Source organism: Geotrypetes seraphini, chromosome 1 (assembly GCF_902459505.1).
Source record: "Geotrypetes seraphini chromosome 1, aGeoSer1.1, whole genome shotgun sequence".
NCBI classification, from domain to species: Eukaryota; Metazoa; Chordata; class Amphibia; order Gymnophiona; family Dermophiidae; genus Geotrypetes; species Geotrypetes seraphini.
Genome location: NC_047084.1, coordinates 390390896 through 390416289, shown reverse-complemented (window position 1 = coordinate 390416289; position 25394 = coordinate 390390896).

The window sequence follows — 25394 nt, the reverse complement described above, 5'->3', positions numbered from 1 at the left end:
TCAAAAGTCAAGCTTATATCCTCTTTATTCACAAACAGTCATTTCTTTATTCAGTAAGGGGGTGGCCAGTTAGCAGGCAGCATATTCAGCAGCACTCACCCAGTTAAACCCTTTTGAATATCAGGTTCATAGTGTTTTTCCTGATGTATACAACTACTACTATCCATTCAGTCATGTCCGACCCTTACATACTCTGTAGGTCAGTCCTCGCTATGCTTCCCTGTTTTCCATGTATACAAATGCTGTTTTCGTTTGAAAACAATTTTTCTTTATTTCTTTATCAAGGTGTACTTTTACCAAACTTTGGTTAAAAAGTGCCCTTACAGGAGACTTTCCCACACATTGAGGCCATTTTTACCTCAGCAGTAAAATGGTCACATTTCCTAATTATTTCCTAATTTTCCCATTAGTGTGTGGCTATTAATAAAACTGTTAACACCACCTATTTTTGTAGCCAATAATGTCCATCTAAAGTTTAGATGCCACTAGCAGCGCCGGACATAATTGATCAATAAGACTTAATTGAGGCACTCAACGCTTCATAATTGGTTTTAATTGGACCTAATTGAAAGCTAGGTGCCTAACTCAAAAACTTTGATGCTATAAAAAGTAGGTGCCTAGCCAAAGTGACTACACTAAAAGTGGGTGCAGTTAAGGGTCTATCAAAGGCGTGTTTTCAGGTTAGGTGCCTCTTTGTGAATTAGGTGCCTTTAGGCTCCGATATCAGTGATTAACTTTAAGCGAAGAAAACCCTAGCCTAAATCAGGGATGCCTAAATATTAGAATGCTGGACACTGCCTAAACATATAATGTGTGCCTAAGTTTTATAGACTCGGTGCTGATATTGGTACCTAACTTTAGACAAACTTTATAGAATTAGGGCCTAAGGGTTTACATGCTAATCATGCACTAATCAGCCCAGTAATGTAGCTGCTTTAATTAATTAGTGCAGAAACACGTGGAGGGGCATAATCGAAAGGGACATCTAAGTCCGTTTACGTCCATCTCGCAAGTCGTCCAAAGTTAAAAAGAGCCTAAGACACATTTTCGAAAGATACGTCCAACTTTTTTTTACTTTTGAAAATCGTCTTCTGCAAGGGCAGGTCATGCCTCACAAACTTATTGTATTTCTTTGAGGGGGTGAACAGCCAGGTGGATAAAGGGGAATCTATAGACATCATTTACCTTGACTTCCAAAAAGCCTTCGACAAGGTACCACACGAGAGACTGCTTAAGAAGATATGGAACCACGGGGTGCAAGGGGAGGTCCACCGATGGATCAAAAACTGGCTGGCAAACAGGAAGCAGAGGGTTGGCGTAAAGGGCCATTACTCAGACTGGAAAGGGGTCACGAGTGGAGTTCCGCAGGGGTCGGTGCTAGGACCGCTCCTGTTCAATATCTACATAAACGACCTAGAGGTGGGAACCAAGTGTGAGGTCATTAAATTTGCAGATGACACCAAACTATACAGCAGGGCTCAAACCAGGGAAGACTGCGAAGATCTCCAAAAGGATCTAACGCAGCTCGAAAAGTGGGCCGAAAAATGGCAAATGAGCTTCAACATAGGGAAATGCAAGGTCATGCACGTGGGGAAAAAGAACCCGATGTTCACATACAAAATGGGGGGAACACCACTAGGGGTCAGTAACCTGGAGAGAGACCTGGGAGTGATGGTAGACGCAACACTGAAGGCATCGGCACAGTGCGCCACAGCCTCAAAGAAAGCAAACAGAATGTTGGGTATCATTAAGAAGGGTATTATGACCAGGACGAAGGAAGTCATCATGCCGCTGTATCGTGCAATGGTGTGGCCGCATCTGGAGTACTGTGTCCAGTACTGGTCGCCGTACCTCAAGAAGGACATGGCAGTACTTGAGGGAGTACAGAGAAGAGCAACTAAACTGATAAAGGGAATGGAAAATCTCCCATATACCGACAGATTGAAGCAGTTGGGACTTTTCTCCCTGGAAAAGCGGAGACTTAGAGGAGACATGATAGAAACTTTCAAGATCCTGAAGGGCATAGAAAAAGTAGACAGGGACAGATTTTTCAAATTATGGGGCACCACAAGTACAAGGGGGCACTCGGAGAAATTGAAAGGGGACAGGTTTAGAACAAACGCTAGGAAGTTCTTTTTCACTCAGAGGGTGGTGGATACATGGAACGCGCTTCCAGAGGCTGTTGTAGACAAGAAAACATTAAATGGTTTCAAAGAAGGTTTGGATAGATTTCTAGAAGAAAAAGGGATTGAAGGGTATAGATAGGTATAGACCACTACTCAGGCAATGGGCCTGATGGGCCGCCACGGGAGCGGACCGCTGGGTAGGATGGACCTATGGTCTGCCTCAGTGGAGGCAACTTCTTATGTTCTTATGTTCTTATGTCTAATTATACGTCCTGCTGATCTGATCGTCCAAGCCGCTAAATCGTTCATCTTTATACCACATTTCCATCCAACTTTCCGTCCAAGTCCAAAACACCTAGAACAAGTGCTGTTGGAAGTGGGAGGGTTCTGCAAAGTGATGGACTGCACACCCAGACATGCCACCTAAATAGTGGGGTACCTTACAGGGCACTGCTGTGAACGTCACAAAAAGGGTGCCATGGCTTCTCCACACTACAGCTCCCTTATAGGTGACGGTGAGCCCCCCAAACCACCTCCAGAATCCCCTAGACCCACTTATCTACCACCCCAATAGCCCATATGGCTGCAGGAGCCACTTATATGTAAAAAGGGGTTTGGGGGTATATAGGGCAGTGCACATGTTTAAGTATCAATGCAGTGATTACAGGGGCTTATGGGCATGGATCCTCCTCTCTATGGGTCCCTAACCCACCCCCAAGATGACTTAAGCTGCCTCTGGGCTGGACGACTAGGCTTTCCTATGCCAGGCGGCCCGGTGATGATGGTCTGGAGGCTGAAATTTAAAGTTGTGAATAAAATTTTTATGGGGGCGTGGGGGGGTGTTGGTAATCACTGGGGTAGTGTGTGGGGGTCTATGTTATGTGTTTGCAGTGCTTATCTGGTGAGTTTAGGTGGGTTTTAGTGACTTAGACCATGTTTTACATGTTCTAAGTCACAACGTCCAAGTTCTGTCGATCCTGGGCTGTATAACTTTCGGTTATACATAAGGTGACCATACGTCCCATTTTCAACGGGACAGTCCCGTTTTCGGACCGATCGTCCCATTGTTCCGACCCACCGCTTCAGGACACCGAAATGTCCCGTTTTCAGGGACAGCATCCCGAAGCTGTGCGCGGGGACACCAGGACGGGTGATCACTTTCCCTCCCTGCCACGCCGATTCTAACCCTGGGCCGCCACTGCTGCTTCTTCCCTTCTTCCCGACGTCAATTTTGATGTCGGAGAGGACGTTCTGGGCCAGCCAATCCCTGCCTGGCTGGCCCGAACGTCCTCCCCGACGTCAAAATTGACATCTGGAAGAAGGGAAGACTCGGCGGCGGCGGCGGCCCAGGGTTTGAATCAGCGCAGCAGGGAGGCAGATTGGCAAGCAGCGGCGGTACACAGGCAGACGGGCGGGCGGCTTGAATCCGGGGGGGGGGGGGGTTGAGTCTTGGAGGGGGTTGAATCCGGGGGGGGGAGGTTGAATCAGGCACTGGAAGGAGGGAAGGAGGTAGGCAGGCAGGCAGGCTGGCTTCGGGGAGGGACAAAGGCAAGGGAGGCACTGAGAGCACTATGGACATGGGAAGGAGGCATTGGGGGCACTAGGGACACAGGACAGGCACTGGGGGCACTATGGACATGGGAAGGAGGCACTGGGGCACTATGGACATGGGAAGGAGGCATTGGGGGCACTAGGGACACAGGACAGAGGCACTGGGGACACTAGGGACACAGGACAGAGGCACTAGGGGCACTAGGGACACAGGGCAGAGGCACTGGGAGCACTAGGGACACAGGACAGGCACTGGGGGCACTAGGGACACAGGACAGGCACTGGGGGCACTAGGGACATGGGAAGGAGGCACTGGGGGCACTAGGGACACAGGACAGAGGCACTGGGGGCACTAGGGACATATGACAGGCACTGGGGGCACTATGGACATTAGAAGGAGGCACTGGGGACACTAAGGACACTGAAAAGAGACACGGGGGGCACTAAGGACACAGGACAGAGGCACTGAGGGCACTAGGGACACAGGACAGGCACTGGGGGCACTATGGACATGGGAAGGAGGCACTGGGGCACTAAGGACATAGAAAGGAAGGAGGGAGGGAATAGAAAGGGACAATTGTTGGGCCTGAGTGCAGAAAGAAAGAAATAAAAGAAAGGATACACAGTCAGAAAGAAACACAACCAGAGACTCATGAAATCACTAGACAGCAAAGATAGGAAAAATGATTTTATTTTTAATTTAGTGATCAAAATTTGTCAGTTTTGAGAATTTATATCTGCTGTCTATATGTTGCACTATATTTATCTATTTTTCTATAGTTACTGAGGTGACATTGCATATTTTAAAGTCATTTGCCTTGACATTTTTGAAACCCCTCAAATATAAATGATAATTAACATTTTCTCTGCGTATAGTGTGCTTTGTAGTTTTTTTTAATTTTAAGGTTACCATTATTAATTAATATGAAGATATTATGTGTACATGAAAAATGAATGGAAGAAATTGGGGGCGGGATGGGGGCGGGGCTAGGGCAGGGTTGGAGCGGGGCTAAGGTGGGATTGGGGTGGGGCTAGGGCGGGATTGGGGGGCAGGACTGACAATTAATAGATGTCCCCTTTTGATGAAAAAAATAAATGGTCACCTTAGTTATACATGCTGTATGACTAAGTCTAAGCCGGCCCATGGCCCACCCAACTCCCGCCCTCGACACGCCTCCCAAAACGCCCCGTTTAGCTTTGGATGTTGAGCAGCACTATGAAAGCCTAGGTCGTTTTTAAACACGTCCAAAACCCGGTTTTATTATCGGCTCTTGGACATTTTTGAAAAATGTTCATCCAAATGCAGACTTAGGCCGGTTTTTGGACGTTTTTCTCTTTCTATTATGAGCCCCTTACTCTCCACTCCCGGACACACCCCCTGCAAAAAATACAAGAAAAAATATTTTTTTAGCATGCGATTTACATGTGCACATCCCAAAATTACCATGAGACACCGGAGCACCCCACACAGTAAGCCCTTTAACACTGTGGTAGGCATACACTAGGGATCACTGCAGCTTTTTAAAAGGATCCCCAAATGTATAATTTCTATCAATCTTTAAAAAGTTTCTATACATAATTTTTTTTATAGGCCTTACATGCCAATAATTGCTTATGGTTTATTTATGTCTTAAGCAGTATCATTATGAAGACAAACACGAATGGTCTAAAAGAACCATCAATTAATAAATATGCCTGAATAAAAAGAATTATTTAAATAATCAGAAAGGTCCCACAACATCTTGCTGTACCATTTCTGTGGAATGCAAAAAAACTCGGGGGCCTTATTACTAAAGCTTAATGTGTACTAAATGCTGTGTGTCCTATGCACATGTTCATTAGTGCACGCTAAGCTTTAGTAAAAGGGCCCCTCAATCTTCTAAAATGATCTATCCAGAAGTAACCTCTTTTCCCCTACCTATGACGTTTCTTTGTATCTTGATCTGTAATGATATATTCTATTTTTCTCTGCTGGATCCTGTAACACTTAATTGCAATTTCTTGTATGAACGATATAGAAAAAAAAAGTATAGTGTAAATGTTGACATTTAGACTGAATTGTCATTTAAATAAATTCACACCGCTTTGAAACAGAAAATATTTATCTTTCTATTATCTAAACTCAACAGAGCTGAGAATCTTCCTGGAGATAGGCATTCCTAGAGTTACATTTTCAACACTTCACAATCCTGGTGCACTATATATGGAAGTAGTAACCACCTAAATGTTATGTGCTACATTTTCTGCAGGGCACCTATCACTCTTCAGGGTGTACCTGGATTTTCACTTGCACCAATCTAATCAATTTTCAAACACAAGGTCACCAAGAGACTTTTTCCCTAATATTTAAAAACATTTATCCAGGTAGCACCACCTTCTACCCAGGTAGCTGCTTCTGACCAAGGTCAGTCACTGATTTTCAGTGGCATTATTATTAGCATCGCTATAGAATGCTTCAGAGTAAGCCTAGGCAGTGCAGGAGTAGAACCTGGCTAGAGATCCAAATAACTTAGGACAGGAAAAAAGCTGTCCTAAGTTATCCAGATACTGTAGATCTCTGGATACTGGCACTCAGTATCACCATTGTCCAGCTAAAGGTGGATAATCAGCACCAATATGCAGATAGAGTCCAGCACTAAATATATGGGAATATGATTAAGGCTGTGGGCAGCATTTAAAAGATATATCAACCACAAGTTTAATATTGGCCCAGCTATATTTGAATGCTGCTTGTTATAAAGCTAAAAATTAAACCTGTCATTCTAACCAGGGACATAATGAAAACTTTGATACATGCATTTATGTTTTCTCCTCAAAAATCTCTACTTACTATAACGAAAAGTTTGCATTTTGCACACGTTTGAAAATCTGCTTAAGATAATTCTGCTATTCTACCACTGTAACTCTCAGGTTTATCTACACATCTACTGCATAAGCATTTGAAAATTTGCCTTTATAAGGACACAGGAAAAAAAATACAATTATTTTCTTACCTGTTACAATAGGGTAAGACTGTGGGCCTGGAACACTGGCTCCTATATCTGCTGAAGAAGGACTTGTTAGACTGGACTTCATTTCATCTAGTCCACTTGCTAGAGATGCCATAGTTGAATATTCTGTTGTCTAAAAGAAAACGAGGACAAATTATTAATCATAAACTCTCAAATTCTATAAATGGTGCCTAAAGTTACAAAATAGGGTCATTTAGGCATGTAACATAATTAGCTAATTGATGCTAACTTGGCACTTAATTGGAGATAAGTAGCGATAATTGGCCTTAACAAGCACTAATTGAGACTAATTAGCAGTTATATGAGTAAATGACTTAGGGCTAGATTCACAAAGCAAACTGATCGTGTTCCGATCGGTTTGCGACCCCTTTGTGACCAGATTTCCCTCGGGCCCCATTCACTAACCTCTCCAGCGATCCGCTTCGAATCCGTGCATGCAAATGAGGAGAAACGCATGCAAAGTAGGTAGGCACGCGATTCACAACACAAATTTGGGAAACCGATTGGGCTGGCCGATCAAGAATAGAAGCGATAGCTTGGGACCAGTCGCACAGGGCGCTGACAACTCTCCTGATCCATTGCCCTGCTCTCAGCCCCTATCTTTTGCTGTGTAGGAAGAGGTTTCAGGCACCGGGGGAATCGTGCGGCTCCTGTCCTTGCTCTGCTCTCTGCCCTGAGCTCTGCTTTGGAGCTGATTCTAACAAGAGAAGGCAGAAAGTGGACTCTCTCTGCTACCTTTCCTGCAGTGTGAGCCCGCAGGCTTAAAGCTGGGCTGCTTTAAACACACGGGCTCGCACTGCATGGAAGGCGGCAGAGAGCAGGAGAGTCTGGGCGACAAGAGCAGGGCTTGGAAGGGGAGAGCAGGAGAGTCATGTTCTGTTCGTGAGGTCACGTCGGAAATTTATCAAAGCACAGGCCAGCTGTATAGCTCGAGCAAAAGCCTTCACGTCCCAGCTCCTGAAAAAAAAAAAATCTATGCCGGGCCCGGAGGTCCAGCGCACGCGCAGACCATTTACAGATGGTCTGCACATGCGCTGGGATCGCTATCGAGCGATCCAGGCAGGCAGATGGGGGCGTTCCTCCAATCACCCCCATCTGCATATTGGGGCTTCGAGAATTCATCGGACCTGCCCGGATCGGGCAGGTTCATAAATCAAACCCTTATGCTCCTATTCTGTAAACTGAGGACCCAATTCTGTTTATGTCACCTAAAAAAATCAGCACTAATGCGGTGCTAAGTTGTGTGCATAACTTTCAAATAACTCCAATTAAGGTCAATTTTGAGTTGTTAATTGCCAATTATACCAATTAAACCTATTAATCAATTAAGTTGTGCATGCATATTGGCTACACGCATTGATGTGTACACACAACTTTAGGTGCCATATACAGAATTATAGGTGAGATACTAGCTAAACCAATATTCTTAGGTCATTCCACACAGAGCCAAAATACTTGCCTGTGCTCTTCAACATATTTATGAGCTCCCTGGGCAATCTTATCTTCCCCAGTGATGAATATCTACTATCATATGCAGATGGCATCTTTCTTTTGATTCCGCTCTACAGTTACAATGATCTCTTCAAAATTGTCTCCATAAACATTTAAAAAAATCTACTCTTGGGAACTCTTTAATAAACTAAAATTAAATACCACAAAAACATACTTCTCTGGTTTCACTCTGTCACACAATCTGTCCCTACAACCTTGCCCTTACCTTCTGGTGCATCACTAAAATATGAAAAGACTTCAAAGGTGCTTGGTATCTTATTAGATGCTACACTATCCTTTGGACCCCAAGGGGTAGATTCTGTAAAGGACTTCTAACTTTAGGCGTCCACAAAGTGGATGTCCATGGACTTAGGCATCCAAATAAAGTGGATAATAAGCACAATTAATGACTTTAACAAGTAATTATTGGAAGTTAGACATCCAAAGGCTGGACGGGATTCACAAAACAGGCGTCCACAATTTCGTGGATGCCCATCGGAAAAAGCTGCACCTAACGGAATAGGCATGGGTGTGGCATAGGTGTGGCTTTGATATAGACATCCATTAACAGAATCGCATGCCGCCCAGCGTCCTAACGCATCTACCTAACACCTAAAATGTTGGCATTGCAAAACCAGGTCTACTTTTGGGTGTTAGGTGGATGTGACTTAGGTGTCACTTAGGCATGCCGGAGGTGTCCACATATAGGTGAACAGGGCTTTATTTTGGGGGGTAAAGAGGACTCCAGTTTGATATAAAGGTCAAAAGATAAGAACATAAGAATAGCCTTACTGGGTCAGACCAATGGTCCATCAAGCCCAGTAGCCCGTTCTTACAGTGGCCATTCCAGGTCACTAGTACCTGGCCAAAACCCAAGGAGTAGCAATATTCCATGTAATTATATTGTTAAAATGTTAGTTTCTCTTTATTACTTTTTACTTGGATTTTGTACATCGCTTAGCAATTTTAATAGGCGATTCATCAAATGTATTAATAAACTTGAAACTTGATGATACCGATACACCCCATGTCATTCTCATTTCATCCAGGAACTTGTCCAAACCTTTCTTAAAACCAGCTACACTATTCACTCTTACCACATCCTCTGGCAACGTGTTCCAGAGCTTAACTATTCTCTGAGTGAAAAAAAATTTCCTCCTCTTGGTTTTAAAAATATTTCCCTTAACTTCATTGAGTGTCCCCTAGTCTTTGTAATTTTTGACAGAGCGAAAAATCGATCCACTTGTATCCGTTCTAATCCACTCAGGATTTTGTAGATTTCAACCATATATCCCCTCATCCATCTCTTTTCCAAGCTGAAGATCCCTAATCATTTTAGTCTTTCCTCATTTGAGAGGAGTTCCAGCCCCTTAACCATCTTGGTTGCTCTTCTTTGAACCTTTTCTAATGCCATTATATCTTTCTTGAGATAAGGAGACCAGAACTGAACACAATACTCCAGATGAGATTGCATCATGGAACGATACAGGGGCATTATAACATTCTTAGTCTTGTTAACCATCCCTTTTTTAAATAATTCCTAGCATCCTGTTTGCTTTTTTGGCCACTGCCGCTGCACATTGGGCAGAAGGTTTCATCGTATTGTCTACGAAGATACACAGATCCTTTTCTTGGGCACTAATCCCCAAGATAGACCCTAGCATTCGGTAACTGTGATTCAGGTATTCTTCCCAATGTGCATCACTTTGCATTTGTCCACATTAAATTTCATCTGCCATTTGGATGCCCAGTCTTCCAATTTCCTAAGGTCCACCTGCAATTTTTCACAATCCACATGCGTTTTAACAACTTTGAACAGTTTAGTGTCATCTGCAAATTTAATCACCTCACTTGTTCCAATTTCCAGATCATTTATAAATAAGTTAAATAAGCACCGGTCCCAGTACAGACCCCTGCGGCACTTCACTGTTTACGCTCTTCCATTGAAAAAAAATAACCATTTTTCTGTTTTCTATCCGATAACCAATTCCTAATCCACAACTGAACTTTGCCATGATACTATCCCATGACATTTTAATTTTCTCAGGAGCCTCTTGTGAGGAAATTTATCAAAAGCTTTCTGAAAATCTAGATACACTATATCACCGGCTCACCTTTATCCACATGTTTATTCACACCTTCAAAGAAGTCAAGCAAATTGGAGAAGCAAGATCTCCCTCAGCTGAGCCCATGCTGACTCCGTTTTATTAAATCATGTTTGGCTACGTGTTCCACAATTTTATTTTTTATAATTGTTTCTACCATTTTGCCCGGCACTGAAATGAGGTTTACCAGTCTGTAATTTCCCGGATCTTCCCTGGAGCCCTTTTTAAAATCGGCGTAACATTGGCCACCCTCCAATCTTCAGGTACTACAAACGATTTTAGCGACAGGATACAGATCACTAACAGCAGGTCAGTAATTTCATGGTTGAGTTCTTTTAGTGCCTTGGGAAATATACCATCTGATCCTTTCGATTTATCATTTTTTAACTTGTCGATTTGGCTTAGTACATCTTCCAGATTCACTGAGATTTCTTTCAGTTTCTCCGCATCATCACCCTTGAAAACCATTTCCAGTTCTTACATCTTCTTCCATAAAGACCGAAGCAAAGAATTCATTCAGTCTTTCCGCTATGGCCTTATCCTCCCTGAGCACCTCTTTTGCTCCTTGATCATCCAACGGTCCCACAGATCCCCTCACAGGTTTTCTGCTTCTGATGTACCTAAAAAAATTGCTATGAGTTTTTGCCTCTTTTACAAGTTTATCTTCATATTCTTTCTTAGCTGTCTTTATCAATGTTTTCCATCTAACTTACCAGTGCTTGTGTTTCTTTTTATTTTCTTCATTCGGATCCTTTTTCCATTCTTTAAAGGATTTTTTTGGCTCTAACAGCCTCTTTCACTTTACCTTTTAACCACACCGGCTCTCGTTTCTTCTTCTTTCCACCTTTACTGATACGTGGAATACATCTGGTCTGGGCTTCCACGATGGTATTTTTAAATAACATCCATGCCTGGTTTACATTCCTAACCTTTGCAACTGATCCTTTTAGCTTCTTTTTAACCATGTTCCTCATTTTATCATAGTCGCCCTTTCAAAAATTAGATGCCCTTACAGTAAATTTCTTTTGCGATGTTTAATAATGCATTACTTAAACAAGACGCATGAAAAAATATATAGATTGCATACTAAACCTTCTAGTTTTGGGGGTAAAGAGGACTCCTATTTGAAAATAATAGAAAAAGATTTTTAATAATGCATTACTTGAGCACAGCACATGAAATATATATAGCAAACTAAACCTCATTCCCAAAGACTAAGAAGAGAATCCCTACTCACAACGGCTGTGGTTCAGAGCAAATGGACGTGTCTGATACACAATCTTGACATCATTGTGACATCAAAATGTACCTAGATGACAGAATGTCACTAAAAAATAATGGGAACCTCTGCTTAAAAGGAAGTACCTGTGGCTTAATGGTTAAAAGGCACTTCTGCCATCTTCCACAAGTCATGGGTTCTTATTCACACACGCCCCAGTACCTTAACAGCTTCTTTTTTTAATCTCATAAGAGAGTATGGGTTGTGGACTTTGCCATTTACATTTGCACTCTGCCCTTTCCAGGGTCCAGAAAGAAACTTATTTTTACTCTGAGATGACTATGATCTCCTAAGGCGGGGGTCGGCAACCTGCGGCTCCAGAGCCGCATGCGGCTCTTTTCCACCTTTGCTGCGGCTCCGGTAGTGTGTCACGCAGGCATGCAGCTTAAGTCCGGCGTCGCGGCGGGAAATAGCCATGCTGAGCAGTGAGCTCAGCACATACACAGATGAAAGCCTTGCTTGCTGATTGGTCCGGCGGCCCCGCCCCGCCGTGTCGCCGGACCAATCAGCAAGCAAGGCTTTCATCTGTGTAGTGCTGAGCTCACTGCTCAGCATGGCTATTTCCCGCCGCGACGCTGGACTTGTAAGATGCACGCCTGAAAAAGAAATCATCCTGGCCGGGGTCGGTGTCATGCTCCGGAGATCTACAGCCTTCCTATCTCCCTCTCCCTCTACCTGCTTCCGGCCACATCCCCTGCTCCGCGGCTCTCTTCGGCAACTCAGCAGCAGCGAACGACACAAGCTTCTGACGTCGGGGCCTACCCTCTGCGAGTCCCGCTTGTTTCAACTTCCTTTTTCCACAAAGGCGGGACTCGTAGAGGGAAGGCCTCGATGTCGGCAGCTTGTCTTGATCACTGCTGCTGACGAGTTGCTGAAGAGAGCCGCGGAGCAGGGGGGTTTTGCCAGGTGCAGGTAGAAGGGAGAGGGCCAGATGCAGGACTCTTGGGTGAGGGAGCAGAAGAGAGAGAGAAAGAGAGAGGGGAGGGAAACAAAAGGAAATATTTCATACTGGGCTGGGCCGCAGTGGAGGGAGGGTGGAAAGATTCTAGCTACAGGGTGCAGTAACAAAGGAAAAGGGGGGAAAGCTGAAAATGGAGATATTGACACAAAGAAGAGAAAGGGTAAGCAGGACCTACTGAATAAGGATAGAGATACAGAGGGGACATGAAGAGGAGGTGAAATAGAGACATAGAAGTAATGCTGAAAAAGTGTGTGGGGGGAGATAAAGACATTGAAAGGGCAAATGGTGAACATGGCGTAAAGATAAGGACAGAGACAAATGAAGATTCTGAAAAAGTGGTGAGATAGGGATATAGGTGAGATGGACACAAAGAAGGGTGATGCTGGAAAATAGGTGGAATGGTAATTCTGACAGACACAGAAGGGAAATGCTGGATCAAGGAGAGATGGGGCTCAGGCTGGATGGAATGAGGAGAAATGCCTTGTTGGCCCGGAACTTCCTCTCCTACGTCAGAATTGACGTCAGGGAGCGGAATGCTGGTCAGCGCAACACTTCTGCAGGGAAAGCTTGGGACGGCGGTGGCTTGGGGGCTGTTCCCCGATTGCGGTGGCAGCAAACCGAGTGGCTTGGGGGACGGCACGGAGACAGAAAGAAGGGGGAACAGGGAGACAGAAAGAAAAAGTTGGGGGAGAGAATGAGGTCTGGAGGAGAGGAAACATACAGGAGGCTGAAAGAAAGGAAGAAAGATTGGATGCACAGTCAGAAGAAGAAAGTGCAACCAGAGACTCATGAAATCACCAAATAGCAAAGGTAGGAAAAATGATTTTATTTTCAATTTAGTGATCCTGTATATAGCATTAAGATAAGAAACAATATATGCAGTGTTAGATTTGTTTTATAATGGTTTTGCGGCTCCAAGTTTTTTTTTCTTTTCGAAAACGGGTCCAAGTGGCTCTTTATGTCTTAAAGGTTGCAGACCCCTGTCCTAAGGTATCATATCACTTGGCAGGAACCCCTGTCTAAAAGGAAGCTCCTGTGGCTCAGTGGTTAAAGGTACTTCTTCCATATTCCCAAAGTGGTCTGTTTGAAACCCTAGTATTGTCAGGCACTCCAGCATATATTCCTATTTTTTTGTGACAATCTGCCATCTAGGTGCATACTGATGATGTCACAATGATGTCAAGATTGTGCATCAAACATGTCCACTTGCTCTGAGTCACAGCCATTGTGAGTAGGGTTTCTCTTCTTATTTTCTTAAACTTTGGGAATGAGGCTTATTATGCTACATATATTTCATGTGCTTTGACTGAGTAATGCATCATTAAACATCTTTTTCCATTATTATCAAAGAGGAGTCCTCTTTAACCCCCCCCAAAAAAAATTAGAAGGTTTAGTATGCAATATATATATTTTTTGCATGTGCTTTGCTAAAGTAATGCATTATTAAACATCTTTTGACCTTAATATCAAATTGGAGTCCTCTATATCCCAGAAAATAAAGCACCATTCACCTACATGTGGATGCCTCAAGCACGCCTAAGTGACACCTAAGTTGCGTCCACCTAACGTAAGCCTATCTAGCGCCCAACCAATACTCAAACATAAATCTGATTTTGTAAGCAGTCCTCTTTCCACCAAAACATAGAGGATTTAATATGTAATATATACTTATATATATATATACTTTTACGTATATATAATTTTTTTTTTCATGTGCTTTGAATGAGAAACCTAGAGGCCAAAAGAGGAACTGGACAAGTGTTAAAGGTACATGTTTGATATTTATCCTAGGGAAATGACAGTTTGTAAATCAAGAGGATATAAGCTTGGCTTTGGAATTGACATGCAGGTTGCTATCTGAGTGTATATGGTGCAGTGATTAGAGCTACAGCCTTAGCACCCTGACATTGTTCGTTCAAATCCCCCACTAATCCTTGTGACCCTGGGCAACTGGAATAGAATAAAAATAAAATAAAGGAGCCAAATTTAAATACATGGGATATAATAGTGGTGCCAGCATTTTACTGCCTACAATTTTAATGTAAAAAAACCCAGCATAAAATCATTGTTCTAATGATGTCATAATGCTAACATATGACAACGTAATAGACATTATTAGGATGTCTATATAATGCCTAAAAGGTGATTCTCCAAAGAATGTCTAACAATATAGATGCACTTAGATTCGCTCAGCACTGTTGAGCGTGACTTTCTATAGTGCATCTATGCATTATAGAATTATGCTTAGCATTCTGCTGCTGGGTGTCTAAACGATGCCTAACTTTTAGATGTCCTTTACAGAATCTGCCCCTAAATGTCCAATCTCTGAAAAAAAAAACTTTCTACTGTTTAAAGCAACTGAGACTTATCAAACTTTATTTCCACAATAATAATTTTGCAATTCTGGTTCAAATGCTGGTGGTTCTAACTAGATTACTGCAACTCCCTCTACACAGGCATAACCCCTTCTCTTTGAATAAGCTTCAAATGATTCAGAACACTGCAATAAGATTGATCTTTGGCTAAAAAAAATACTATTGCATGCTTCATTGGCTACCTGTAAATACTTGAATCCTATTTAAGCTTTTCTGCATCATGCACTATGCTCTAAATGCCAGCTCACCAGAACAGATAATCCACTTGTTCTTCACCTCAACAAGGATTAACAACACATCTAAGGGAATGAAATATAATCAAATATTCAATGCCCTCATCACATCTGCTGCTATCAGAATATGGAATGACCTTCCAGAATATTTAAGAATGCAACTGAACTACCTCATCTTCAGAAAACATTGAAAAATTTACTTTGTTAAATATCTATCTGCCCATTAATTTTGACTCTTTAGAGGTTTTTTTCTCTTCTGTTGTGCTTTTTTATTGAATTACTATATTGTTCTTTTCTCATTCTTTCCTTTCTTTATTCCTGGTATGTATATCGTATTTTTTTGCTCCATTAGATGCACCTGACCATAAGACGCACCCTAAATTTAGAAGAGGAAAACAAGAAAAAAACATTCTGAACCAAATTCTCCCTGCCAGGCTCTGCACCCAACTACACACTCCTTGCTAAGCTCTGCACCCAGTCCCCCCTCCCTGCCAAGCTCTGTACCCTGTCCCCCCCTCTGGTCTAGTGGTAGGACGGGACAGGGCACAGGGAAGGCAGGTAGGGACAGGGCGGGTAGATAGGTAGGCAGGCAGGCCTCTTCCCCCCATGCAGGCAGCTGGAAAGCCCCGGCCTCTCCCTCCTCCCTCCCTATTTTTAATTTGGCAGGGCAGGCAGGCAGGCCCTGGCCTCTCCCTCCCAGGCAGGCCTCAGCCTCTCCCTCCTCCCTCCCTACCCCCTGGGCATGCAGTAGGCCCCAGCCTCTCCCTCCTTACTCCCCAGGCAGGCGGTAGGCAGATGGCAAGCAGCAGGCAGGTCTCAGCCCTCTTCCTTCTCGTCCCCCACTGGCCCTCTTCCTCCTCCCTCACCCTGCGTGTGCCTTTTTTTTAACTTCTGGTGCCTCACTCGCTGAGAGCGGTGCACAAGGGATGCTGGCTGCCTGGTCCCTGTGGCTGCCTCTTCTGTTCTCACGGGAAGTGGCACGGGACCAGGCAGGCAGCCTGGTGCACCGCTATGCCATGAGAGAACGGAAGAGGAGGCAGCCACATCTGCCATTCTCAGCAGAAGCGGTGGGGACAAGGCAGCCAGCAACCCTTGTGCACCACTCTAAGTGAGTGAGGTGCCAGAAGTTAAAAAAAAAAAAAAAAGATATGCAGGGGGGGGGGGGGGTGAGAAAGAGGGCCGGTAAGAAATGGAGGGTGTCAGCATTAAAATAAGTTAATGAGGGGTGGGGGGGCATTTTGGGTATTCACTCCATTAGATGCACCCTTATTTCCACTCACGTTTGGGGGAAAAAAGTGTGTCTAATGGAGCAAAAAATACGGTAATAATAATTGTTTGTTTATTCCTTTTCATAGGTACTATAATTAGATTGTGAGCCCATTGGGACAGAGAGGGAATTTACTTAAACTACCTGATTAAACTTTCAGCATTGTATTAATCAAATTTTATTTGTTTTGGTAAACCACTATGAAACCAGTGTGGAGATTTAACAGCATATATACACTGCATTAAATTAAATTTCCTGGGGCCTAACACTGGGTGCCATTTACTGAACCTACCATTTTGCTTATCAACTGGCTATAGAGAAAGAGGGTAAGAACACTAAAATACAGAAAATTAAAGTACCCATAGTTAGGCAAACCATACAAGCAGAATTAGCCCATGTTACTTTGCTTTGATTAGTACCAAATTGCAGGTACATTTTGAAGGCAAAACTATATACATATTTGCCTCCAATAGCCTCAGTCCATCCCTGGAATAACTCCTGTACTCCATATGTAGAAGTATGCAGGTCTGTCAAAGTGAAAATGCATGCTTTCTTAATTGTTCTTTAATCTCATTGTTTTCATCTCTCATTCTTCTTTAAAAGTATTTGAAGGGGATTTTAAGACATTGTCTTCTGCCTGGTGAATTTACGTGAGCTTAGGAAAAGGGGTGTTTGTCAAGTGTCTCAATGAATTGGCAGTGATGAACTCTCAAGTGATGAAATGTCCAACCTGACACTTCAACACTGTATCAGTTCATCACATGATACTACATCACTATGGACTTTTCATTATGTGATATTTCACCCAAACTAAATGTATTCAAATTATAGGCATAGAAAACTTGTGGCAAATGAACAGGCATGTCAGCCCAGCCTCTTTTGTGTCTAAATATGAACCTCTCTAAAACTTCTTACACATAAACCCCCAGATTGCAACTAAACTGGCTAATGAGTCAATTAGCAGATGCGGGTGCAAATCTAAATTGTTGCCAATCTATTGCTCCCAATTATTTGTGCTAAGTGCTATTTTATAAAGATCTGTGCGGAAATCTTTTAGCACATAAATCAAAAGGGAGCATAGTCATGGGAGGGGCATAGGTGGATCAAGGGTGTTCACTAGAGATGCACACAGTATTAAGGAACACTAGAGATCCTCAACTAAGTTATGTGCCAGGATTTATACCAGACATTGTAACCTGTTCTGGGCTCCTGGGGAGAACGGGCTATAAAACTAAAGAAATTTCAGTTGGTGTAAATCCTCATGCCCAAATTTTAGCATAGAAATAGACTCTATGTGCTCTTCTATAAATGATGTGCAACTTGGAGTACCGTTTACAGAAAAGCATTCTGTGGATTTTTTGGCCTACAAATTTGTGTGCCATTTAATGAATCTAGTTCAAAATGTTCACAAGGCTCATATTTACAGTACATAAGAACCACAACCATTCGGAACAGCCTTACTGGATCAGACCAATGGTCCATCTAGCCAAGTAGCCTGTCCTCACGGTCACCAATCCAGGTCACCAGTACCTGGCAAAAACATTACATTAGAGATTTCTATTCTGCCATTACCTTGCGGTTCAAGGCGGATTACAAAAGAGTTATGAATGGTGGGTTACAATATAAGATCATTGGTGAATTCAAGAGAAGTTGAGAATAACAGGTAGTATCTGTGGGGCGGGGTGAAGGCAGGAGGATGGAAGGTAATTGAGATGTTAAGAGTGTTTCAGTGATTTCTTGAAGAGTATCATTTTTATTTCTTTTCTGAATATCTTGTATTCGGGGGTGGTTGGAGACTTGGTTATCCAATTTTGCTGCTTGTGTTGCTAGGAGGCCGTCATACAGTTTTTTCCATTTGACTTCTTTGATTGGAGGGTGTGTGAAAGGGGTGTGTGTTTTTCTATGTCTGGGTGACGTAGTTTGGTAGAGGCGGTTGTTTAGGTAGATTGGGCTATCTCCGTTTAAAGATTTAAATAGCATGCAGTAGAATTTAAATAGTATTCTTTCTTGAATTGGTAGCCAGTGTGAGTTGATATATGCCTCTGTAATATGGTCGTGTTTCTTCAGTGAGTAGATGTGTCTCAGAGCTGTATTTTGGATTGTTTGTAGTTGTTTAGTCATTGTTGCAGGGCAGGGGAGGTAAAGGATGTGGTAGTAATCCAGTAGGCCTAGTATAAGGGATTGAACTATGAGCTGGAATTGTGGTCTTTCGAAGAATTTTCGTACTTGTCATAAATTTCTCATAACTACAAAAGATTTTTGTATTGTTTTGTTTATTTGAGGCTGCATGGTGCAGCATCTGTCTATAGTCATTCCTAATAGTTTTAGGGTGGTTTGAATGGGGTAGTTGATTGAGTTGATTTCTATATTGGTTAAGGTTGGGGCTTTGTTATTTTCGAGGACGATGAATTTTGTTTTGTCTGGGTTGAGTTCCAATTTGTGATCTTTCATCCAGGTCGCTACTGCTTCTAGTGTTCAATGTAGTGTGTCTGTCATGACAGTCTTTGGTTGATCGAACGGTATGAGGATGGTAATGTCGTCTGCATAACTATAGGAGGTAATGTCTAGATTGTCCAGGTATGTTCCGAGGGAGGCAGTATATAGGTTGAAGAGAGTAGGGGATAGTGGGGATCCTTGAGGTACGCCGCAGGGGTTGGACCAAGGTTCAGATTTTACTTTATCCGATTTTACTATGTATGTTCTGAATTTTAGGAAGCCTTCAAACCAAGAGTATACTTTATCAGAGATACCTATTGTGTCCAGAATTTGTAGTAAGTTGTTATGATCTACTAGGTCAATTGCTGCGGTCAGGTCCAGTTGTATGAGCAGTATTTTTTTCCCAGTGCTAAGATGTTGTCTGGCTGTGTCCATAAGGGATCCCAGTAATGTCTCTGTGCTGAAGGTGGTTCTGAAGCCAGACTGTGTGGGGTGAAGTATGTTGTGGTCTTCTAGATAGTTGGTGAGGAGTTTGGCTACTAGTCCTTCTGTTAGTTTGACATATAGAGGTATTGAAGCAATGGGTCTGTAGTTGGATGGTTGGTCAGTTGGTCCTTTTGGGTCTTTTTGATTGGGGTGATGATGATTTTGCTGAGGTCGGTTGGGAAAAGGCCATCTGCGGGCATGGTTTGTATCCAAAGTAGAAGTAGAGTGCGGAATTTTGCACTGGGAGTTGTTAGGAGGTATGGTGGGCAGTGGTTGAGGTCACTGGATGCGTGGCTGTACTTTTTGTAGAGTTTATTGAGTTCTTACCAATGTATACTGGGGAAATGGGACCATGTTCTGTCTGCTGCAGTTGATTCTTTTTCTGTGGGTTGAATTGTGTGTTCAATTAGGTGGGATGGGGTACAATTGAGGGTAGCTCTTGAATTTGTTATTTTGTTCCTGAAATGTTCTAAGAGGGTGGCTGATGGGGGGAGGGTATTGTTTGTGGTCATATAAGGTTTAGTGTTAGTTAGATCTTTTAGTATTTCGAATAGTTTTTTGGAATCTTGGGTATTAGTGCCTATTAAGTTGGTGTAGTGTTTTTTTTCTCTTGTCCTTTAGTTGTAGTTTGTATTGTTTGTTAGTTGTTTTCTATGCGTTTTTCATTTGGTCTAGGTTATTTTTTCTCCATTTTCTTTCTAATCGTCTGCACTGTCTTTTAAGTAGATGTGTCTGATCGTCTGCTGGTTCTGGTTTTTGTTTGTAGTGGGGCTAGTTCATTAAGGATGTTTGTGCTCAAGCTGCTCCAGTGTGAAATAAGGTCCTTGGGGTCGCAGTCCTGGATTGTTTCATCTATTTTTGTCCAGAATTTGGTGGGTTCAATGTGTTGGCGTGAGGTGTAGGTTATTTTTTTGGAATTTGGTGTGATTTTGTTTTTGGTCCAGTTAATGTTGAATATGTATGTGTAGTGGTCTGACCAGAGTGAAGGGGACCAGATTCCATTTGATGTTTGAATTTCTGGAGTAGAAAGTTGATGTGTCATGAAGGCTGCGATGTCAAGTTGGTGTCCTTTCTCATGAGTGGTTTATGGGTTTAAAATTTGGAAGGATAAGGCATTGAGGAACGATAGACAGTTATCTACTGGTTTGGATGCTTGGTCTTCAAGATGTAGGTTTAAATCTCCAAGGATAAGGTTCTATTCAGTTGTTAATGGGTTTTGGTATATGAAGTTTTCGAATTCAGGTCTTACTGCGGTCCAGTTTCCTGGTGTTAGGTAACAGAGCATGCAGTTTAGTGGGTGTGATAGATATGCTGTTTGCTACTGTCTTCCAGCTGGTAATGAGAAGGATTATCAGAATGATCTGGATGTGTATATGAGGTATTAATTTCATTTTGGTGGCAGGGGGAGGATTTGGAGATGGAGAGGTTCGGCTGTTGATTTGTGTAGTTTTTTGAAAGGAGGGAGTATGAATTTTAGTGAAGGTGTTGTAGAGAGAACTTGATGTTGTGGTAGGTTTTGAAGGGATTGGATACTACGGTTGAGTTGGTTTGAAGGAGTTGATGGATCGCTTTGCAAAGGCACTTTTGCATTGGGAGCACCTTTGACAGTGCGCCGGGCAGTTGAGCGCCTTTTATTGGCTCAGTGGTGAGAGGCGGAATTCGCTCCTACGCCTTGGAGGTGAATAACCCTGCTCCCGGTTCAGGTCGGGAGGCAGTATGTTCTGAGGAAGGCAGGTAGAATGGTGAAAAGCTGTGAGGCAGATTCAAACTGCAGGGCCATTCCTGCTGAGTCTTCCAACTGGCTCAGCGGTGCAAAGATGAGGTGCAAAGAGTAGCAACATTCCATGCTACCGATCCAGGGCAAATAATGGCTTCCCCCATGTCTGTCTCAATAACAGACTATGGACTTTTCCTGCAGGAAATTGTCCAAACCTTTCTTAAAAACAGCTATGTTATCCGCTCTTGCCACAACCTCTGGCAATGCATTCCAGAGCTTAACTGTTCCTGAGTGAAAAAATATTTCTTCCTATTGGTTTTAAAACTATTTCCCTGTAACTTCATTGAGTGTCCCCAAGTTTTTGTAATTTTTGACAGTGAAAAATTGATCCACTTGTACCCATTTTACTTCACTCAGGATTTTGTATACTTCAGTCATATCTCTTCTCAGCTGGCTCTTTTCCAAGCTTAAGAGCCCTAACCTTTGTAGTCTTTCTTCATACGAGAGGAGTTCCATCCCCTTTGTCATCTTAGCCACTCTTCTTTGAACCTTTTCTAGTGTCGCTATATCTTTCATGAAATAAGGAGACCAGAATTGAATGCAATACTCCAGGTGAGATCGCATCATGGAGCGATACAGAGGCATTATAACATAGTCTTGTTAACCATCCCTTTTTTACATAATTCCTAGCATCTTGTTTGCTTTTTTGGCCACCGCTGCCCATTGGGCAGAAAGTTTTATCGTACTGTCTACAAAGACACCTAGGTCTTTTTTTTAGGCGCTAACCCCCAAAGTGGATCCTAAATATAGTAGGAACGTGGATAGGTCCTGGTGGTGTTTTTTTCTCAAAGTGGTCACAGGAGGGAGTTCTGGACCCCTATTTTCATGCAAAAGTTTGAAGAGAGGGAAAAAAAGGTGTTTTGCCAGTAAGATTTGACAGACATGGGACCTGTCAGGGAAGGAGTGGGGTCATTTTTCTTTCAGGAAAAGTGGAGTAAATCTAAGGAATGCCTTGTCCTAATTGGAGGGGGAGGAGGCAGACATCCCTATAGGTAGGGAAGTTAAGTAGGGGGTAGAGTTGAGAAGATTTAGACCTTTAAAAGCACTCTGTAGCTTGAAGCAGGCAGCAAGGGCCTGGAGGAGAAAGAGCTGGAAGAAGAAGGAAGGAAGAAAAAGCCACTGCCTGCTGTTGAAAACCTGACCTGGAAAACATGGAAAAGGATGCCAGAAGATACTTATCCATAAGACTCCTGTTCATGGATTTTATATTTTCTACTTAGTGACCTGGACTAACAGCTAGAGGTAGAGGACAGCATCTGGGAACACATCGAAAACAATGGGCAGCTAAAGTCGAGCCAGCATGGCTTCTGCAAGGGCAAGTCATGCCTCACGAACTTATTATACTTCAGAGGGGGTAAACAGCCAGGTGGATAAAGGGGAATCCATAGACATCATTTACCTTGACTTCCAAAAAGCCTTCGACAAGGTACCACACGAAAGACTGCTAAGGAAGCTATGGAACCACGGGGTGCAAGGGGTGGTCCACCGATGGATCAAAAACTGGCTGGCGGACAGGAAACAGAGGGTTGGAATAAAGGGCCATTACTCAGATTGGCAATGGGTCACGAGCGGAGTTCCACAGGGGTCGGTACTGGGACCGCTCCTGTTCAATATATTTATTAACGACCTGGAGGCGGGAACAAAATGTGAGGTTATTAAATTTGCGGATGACACTAAACTATACAGCAGGGTCAAAACCATGGAGGACTGTGAAGACCTCCAAAAAGATCTGACAACGCTGGAAGAGTGGGCCAAAAAGTGGCAAATGAGCTTCAACATAGGGAAATGCAAGGTCATGCATGTTGGGAAAAAGAACCCGATGTTCACTTACAAAATGGGGGGATCACCGCTAGGGGCAGTGGCGTACTAAGAGGGGGGCGGGAGGGGCAGTCTGCCCCGGATGCCAGCCATGAGGGGGTGTTCCCGACCTTGCCGTTCATTCCCCCCCCACCACCCCCGAAGGACCGCTCGCCCCACTGACCTTCCTGCACCACCTGTGAAGCAGCCCGCAGCAGGATAGCGACTTCAGCGATACCTGAGCTGCTTGGGCGCTGCTTCCTGCGCAGCGGTCCCGCCCCTCCTCTGACGTCAGAGGAGGGGCGGGAACGCAGCGCAGGAAGCAGCGCCTAAGCAGCGCAGAGATCGCTGACGTCAGGATCCTGCTGCGGCTGCTTCATAGGTGGTGCAGGAAGGTCAGTGGGGCGAGCGGTCCTTCGGGGGTGGTGGTGGGGGGACTGAACGGCAAGGCCGGGAGCATAGGTAGTGCTGCTTCATAGTGGTGCGGGGAGGCCAGGGGGCGAGCGGTCCTTCGGGGTGGGGCGGGCGGGCAGGCAGGCAGGCTTTCAAGGAGGAGGGGGGTGACAGACAGGCAGGAAGGCCTTCAAGGGGGGTCAGGCCTTCAAGGGGGGGGGGGGACAGGCAGGCCTTCAAGGGGGGGGACAGGCCTTTGGGGGGGTGTGCAGACCTTCAAGGGGGAGGGACAGGCCTTCAAGGGGGGGCAGGCAGGCCTTCAAGGGGGGGACAGGTCTACAAGGGGGTGGGACAGGCCTACAAGGGGGGAACAGGCCTTCGGGGGGGTGCAGGCCTTCGGGGGGGTGCAGGCCTTCAAGGGGGGTGCAGGCCTTCAAGGGGGGGACAGGCCTACAAGGGGGTGGGACAGGCCTTCAAGGGGGGTGCAGGCCTTCGAGGGGGTGCAGACCTTCAAGGAGGTGCAGGCCTTCAAGGGGGGCAGACCTTCAGGGGGGTGCAGGCCTTCGGGGGGGGGTGCAGACCTTCAAGGGGGAGGACAGGCCTTCAAGGGGGGGACAGGAAGGCAGGCCTACAAGGGGGGAGGACAGGCCTTCGGGGGGGGGGTGCAGGCCTTTGGGGGGGTGCAGACCTTCAAGGGGGGGACAGGCCTTCAAGGGGGGGACAGGCAGGCAGGCCTTCAAGGGGGGGACAGGCCTACAAGGGGGGGACAGGCCTTCAAGGAGGTGGGACAGGCCTTCAAGGGGGGTTCAGGCCTTCAAGGGGGGACAGGCAGACCTTTAAGGGGGGACAGGCCTTTGGGGGGGACCCTGGTTTAGAAGTACACGGAGGGAAGGGGGTGTTCAAAGAGACGTGCATATGCCAAACTTTGGGGGGGAGGAAGAAATAATGGGTCTGAAAATAGAGGAGAGGGAGAGAGATGATGGACCATGGGATTTAGGGAGGGAAGGACCAGAAAGGGAGAGAAATTGGACACAAGGGATGGTGTGGAGGAGGGATAGAGATACTGGATAGGAGGGTAATTGGGAAAAGAAAGGGAGAGATTGTGGACTCGGGTGGTGGGGAAGGAGGGAGAGATGCCAGATGAAAGGGTAGTTAAGAAAAGGTGGATCTGTGGAGGGAGATGAAAAAAAGGAAAGATACCAGACTTCCTGGGGAGGGAAGGGAAATGGAAAGGGAGGACAGAGTTGGCAGATGGATGGTTAGCATGCAGAAAGAAGAAAGAAGGAGACCCCAAGTTATCAGAAGAAAACCAGAGCCTTGGACCAACAAGATTTGAAATATAACCAGACAACAAAAGGTAGAAAAATTAATTTTATTTTCTGTTTTGTGATTATAATATGTCAGATTTGAAATGTGTATCCTGCCAGAGCTGGTGTTGGACTGCAAACGTGAGCTAGGATTTAACAGAGAGAGGAAAAGTCCTTTTTGTTTCTTTATTTTATTTATACCACAGCGCCAGTGTGATTAGGAGAAGCCAAAGGGGGTGAAAAAGCTATAAAACCCCAGGAGTTTTGAAAAAAATCACCCAACTGGGCAGGAAAATCGAATTGAAAATCCAATTCAATAGGCTGAATCGAATCAAAATTTTTTTTCCTGAATCTGGCAGCATTAGTTTGCGCTACTGTCTTAGACTTTAGGACCTGGGATTGGGGAGAGATGGCATCCTCAGTACTTTATAATGCAAGTGAAACGAGGATTTGGTCAGACTTTTGAAGGGTCTGCAGAAAAAAAATATTGTATAGGCCGGGGACATGAGACAGCAGGAAATGGGAACTTTTCTTCCTTCTATTTTTGTGAATGGAAAGGCTGAGGATGTCAGAGAGTTCAGTTAAAATATGTGCTTTATAAGTAAATATAATAATGTGTTTTATAAAGTTTATAGCATAGCTGGCCTACCCAGTGAGGTGTTCCTAGTGGTGGTGGTGGCAGCGTGTCAATGTGTTGAGAAGAAGAGGTGGTCTGGGAAATTCTGCTGAGCAAACTCCGGGCCCATTTCCACCCCCCAGTTAGTCTACTCCACTCAACTGGATCACACACTGAGTGGGT